Source organism: Myotis davidii, unplaced genomic scaffold, assembly GCF_000327345.1.
Source record: "Myotis davidii unplaced genomic scaffold, ASM32734v1 scaffold1242, whole genome shotgun sequence".
NCBI classification, from domain to species: Eukaryota; Metazoa; Chordata; class Mammalia; order Chiroptera; family Vespertilionidae; genus Myotis; species Myotis davidii.
In genome coordinates, this window is record NW_006293312.1 from 45,127 (window position 1) to 49,947 (window position 4,821).

At 57.3% G+C, this 4,821-nt stretch overlaps 1 pseudogene; it reads left to right on the top strand.

Annotated features, from left to right (window-relative positions):
• Positions 1-1,181: 1,181 nt before the first annotated feature.
• Positions 1,182-3,722, top strand: LOC102753510 (annotated as a pseudogene).
• The last annotated feature ends 1,099 nt before the right edge of the window (positions 3,723-4,821 follow it).

Below are 4,821 nucleotides of genomic sequence, written 5' to 3' on the forward strand. Positions count from 1 at the left end.
AGTCTCCATCAAAATACTCCTAGACTTAATAAATGAATTCAGCAATGTAGCAGAATACAAAATTAACACCCAGAAATCTATGGCCTTTTTATAATGAACTCACCAAAAGAGAAATGAGAAAAAAAAGCAATCCCATTTACTATTGTGCACACACACACACACACACACACACACACACACAATAAAACAAAAACTAAGATACGTAGGAATAAACTTAACTGAGGACATAAAATACCTGTACTTGGAAAACTACATGACGTTGAAAAAAGAGATAGAGGAAGACATAAACAGGTGGAAGAACATACCATGTTCATGGATTGGTAGACTCAACATCATTAAAATGTCCATACTCCCTAATGCAATCTATAGAGTCAATGCACTCCCCATTATAATACCAACAGCATATTTCACAGACCTAGAAAGAACTCTCCAAAAATTCATCTGGAATAAAAGAAGACCCCAAATAGCCACAGCAATCCTGAGAAAGAAAAACAATAGGTGGAATCTCAATACCAGATTTCAATATATATATTACAAAGCCACTGTTCTCAATACAGCCTGGTACTGGCACAAGAACAGACATATAAACCATTTGAACAGAATAGAGAACCCAGATATTGACCCAGGCTGCTATTTCTTTATTGATTTTCTCTTTGGTTTATCTGTCTATAGCTTTCAAAACTATGATTGTGTTTAATCTGTTTCTCCCTTTAGTTCTGTGAATATCCTATCTAATAAAAGACAAAAAGGGTAATTAACCATACTTCCGCTATGCTTCCCATTGGCTAATCAGGGTGATATGCAAATTAACCACCAACAAAGATGGTGGTTAATTTGTATACTAGACTTCAAGGGGTGGAGTGAAGCCAAAGGACCCCCAAGCTTGCAGAGCAGCAAGGCCTCCCTGCGGCAAAGCCTGATGGAAGCCCTGTGTGTTTATGCACCCTGGGGGTGCAGAGGTCCCATCCTAGGCAGAGGCCGATGGTGCAACTTCTGACTCTGAGAAGCAGCCTGGGGGCTGGAAGGCGACTCCTCTGACCCGCCGCTCCACCAGGAGAGGAGCAGAGAAAGGTCTGAGCCTCCCTCAAGGTGACCCGAAACCCCCACCCACACCAAGCAGGCTGCTGGGACTGTGCGCGGAGGACTCACCTCTAAACCCAGCTGGTGGCCCTGCTGCAGCCATGGCATCCCTGGGTGCAGGCCCCAGCAAGACAGGGGGTGGAGGTGGGGGCGCCTTGAGTCCTGGTCTTCCTCCTGCTTTAGGGCCTCACCCTCCGCTGGCCTCCTCCTCCCCTGCGCCCAGCGCAGCAGACCCACCGAGGGTGCTCCTGCTGGCCAGGGGGTGAATGGAGTGGGGGACTCCCAGGTGAAGGGTCACCCTGAGGAGGAGTCCTGACACCTACACGCCCCACTCCTGGAATGCTTCCCAGGCCCTGAGCGCAGAGTGGAGCCACACAGGCCTGGAGGCCGGGGGTGGGGGTGGGCGCATGCACCTGGTGCAGCAGGACGTGCTGGGGAGCCGCCCACCTTCCAGGGCCTCCTCCTGCTTCAGGGCCTTGCCCTCCTGGGTGCAGGACCCAGCAGGATGCTGGATGGTGGTAGGGGTGCCATGTGTCCTGGGCTCCTTGCCTGCCTTCTGCGGCCTCCTCCAGGGCCTCACCCGCCCCTGGTCTCCTCTTCCCCAGCGCCCAGAGCAGCAGACCCACTGAGGGTGCTCCCCGCTGGCTGAGGGGGTGAATGGAGCGGCGGGGACTCCCGGGTGAAGGGTCACCCTGGGGAGGAGACCCGACACCTCCATGCCCCACTCCTGTTCAGGAACATCCTCGAGATCGTGAGTCTGCACCGCGGGCATTGGGGCAGTGTGATGGCGCCGATGGTGGAGAAGGCGCTGTGCATGTGGGTGCTACTGCAGCCCAGGACCTACCTCCTCAAAGGCTTCGAGATGTTCAGTCCCTCTTCAAGCCCTACATCCAGTACTGCATGGAGGAGGAGGGCTGCATGGAGTACACACGCAGCCTGCTGTGCCACAAAGACCTCTTCCGGGCCTGTGTGATGTGGGCCAAGAAACACCAGCAATGCCAGAGGCTGAAGCTGAGTGGCAGGCTCGCCAAACCCCACCATCTGCTCACCAAGTACCTGCTGCTGCTCAAGTCGGTGCTGAGGAAGACGGACGAGTGGCGTGCCAAGGAGGTCGTCATCACCATGATCAGCTCCATGGAGCGCTTCATCCACCACGTGAACGCGTGCATGAGGCAGTGACAGGAGCGGCAGCGGCTGGTGGCCGTGGTGAGCCGCATCGACTCCTAGGAGGTGGTGGAGGGTAGCAACAATGAGGTGGACAAGCTCCTGAAGGAATTTCTGCACCTGGACCTGACCGGTGCCCATCCCTGGTGCCTCCCCACAGGAGACACATCAGCTGCTGTTGGAGGGTAGCCTGAGGATGAAGGAGTGAAAGGACAGCAAGATGGATGTGTACTACTTCCTCTTCACGGACCTGCTCTTAGTGACCAAGGCAGTGAAGAAGGCTGAGAGGACCAACGTCATCAGGCCACCACTGCTGGTGGACAAGATCGTGTGCCAGGAGCTGCAGGACCCAGGCTCCTTCCTCCTCATCTACCTGAAGGAGTTCCACAGCGCCGTGGGGGCCTACATGTTCCAGGCCAGCGGGCAGGCTCTGTGCCGTGGTTGGATGGACTTCATTTACAATGCCCAGAACCAGTTGCGCAGCTGCATGCGCAGGAGCACACAGGCAGCTAGCAGCACCTGCAGAGCCTGGAGGAGGATGAGCAGGAGGAAGAGGAGGAAGATGAGGAGGAAGAGGAGGGTGGGGAGAGTAGCACTTCCGCTGCCAGCTCCCCCACCATCCTGTGCAAAAGCAGCAACAGCCTGGACTCCCAGCACTGTGCCTCTGACGGCTCCACAGAGACCCTGGCCATGGTGGTGCTGGAGCCCAGGGAGACGCTCTCCTCTCCCGAGTTTGAGGGTGGTCCCTTCAGCTCCCAGTCAGATTGGATGTCCCCCAGTACCACCGCCTCATCTATCACACTGACCAGCGAACTGCTGGCCCTGGGCCCCGGGAAGGGCAGCTCCTGCTCCATGGACTCTGCCTACAGCACCCTCTCCCCCACCTCCTTGCAAGACTTTGTGACCCCAGCCCCTATGGTGGAGCCAGTGCCCCGGCCCCTAGATTTACCACAGGCACCCCTGTCCAGCTGCTGCCCCGCCTGCCCTACCTGCTCAAGTCCAAATCTGAGGCCAGCCTCCTGCAGCTGCTGGCAGGGGGAGCCCCCAACCACAGCCTGTCTGAACTCTCCTTGGCTGCTACAGCCACCCACCGGCACTAGGACTCAGGGCTCCCCTCACGAAGCTGGGCTCCACTGGAATTGCAGGGGCGCACCAAGCCCTGGCTATCAGAGATGGAGGGCAGGACCACCTGCCTGGCGGGGGAGCCTAAAGGGCCCGCCAGAAGGAGCAGAAAGCTGCCCTCAGGGGCCGCCCGCAGGGTACAGCCTGAGCTCACCAGGACCACTCTGCTGCTTAACTCCCAGGCCCTGAGCACAGCGTGGAGCCGCCATGCCTGGAGGGCATGCGGGGGTGGGGGGGCGACGAGCGCACATGCGCTTGGTGCAGCAGGACTTGCTGGGGACCCGCCTGCCTTCCCAGGCGGGCCTCAGGCCCAGCGGCCAATGTGGAAGGGCCGCAGTGTGGCCAGCAGGCCCTGAAGGCTGCCCTGAAAGCCATACAAAGACAACCTGCTGCTGGAGGGCAGGCATGCAGTGCTCTGGGAAGACGCTGGAGGTAGGGAAGGAAGGTCATGGAAGGGAACAATTGCAAGCGGAGATCCCGAAGGTTCTGAAAGCAGAGGACCAGCTCCCTGCCGACCTGAGCTCCATGTGGGCCTCTTTCTCGGCCTGTGGAAGCGGTGCAGACACAGGAGGAGGTGATGGACCAGGGCTGCGCCGAAGGAAGACTTGGAGGAAGCAACAAGTGGACAGGGCCAGGTGGAGCAGGCAGGCCCGTGCGGATCCCGCTGAAGCACAGCCAGACCCCAAGGCAACCACCAAGCCAGGCCCCAGGGAGAAGTGAGCAGATGCCACTCTACTCGCTGGAGAAGACCACTGAGCAGAAAACTAAAGAAACCGATTTTACATCATTTCCCAGGTGGAGAACAGTTGGCATGTAAGCCCCTGACCAGTGCCCAGCCTCTCCTCTGTCTGTCTATCTCACTCTTAGGTACCATGTTCTTTGTTCTCTCTTAACTGCAACTAATTTTTAAACTAGATTGCTTTTAAATGAAGACTAAATAAAGTTTCCCTTAAGTTATTTAGGCGGTGCTGAGGCTGCTGGGGGCCGGATTAGAGATACAAACACGCAGGGAAGCCCGGCACCCAGCAGCTCCAAGCCCCGCTGAGGCAATGTTGGGGCTGCTGGGGGCTTGATTGGAGACACAAACCAGCAGGCCTGGCACCTAGCAGCCCCAAGGCCCACCACCTCGGCGCTGGGGCTGCTGGGGGCCTGATCGAAGACACAAACATGCAGGGGAGGCCTGTACCCAGCAGCCCCAAAGCCCACCACCTTGGTGTTGAGGCTGCTGGGGCCCTGATCGAAGACACAGATCTGCAACCCCAGCACCCAGAAGCCCCAAACCCCGTCATCAAGGTGCTGGGGCTTCTGGGGGTATCAGAGACACAAACCCGCAAGCCCGGCAACCAGCAGACCCAAGGCCTTCACAGCAGCACTAAGGAGCAGCAAGCCGAGCGGTAGGAAGCAGCAAGCAGGTGAGCAGTAAAGAGGGAGGGGTCCCGGACTGCGAGAGGGCAC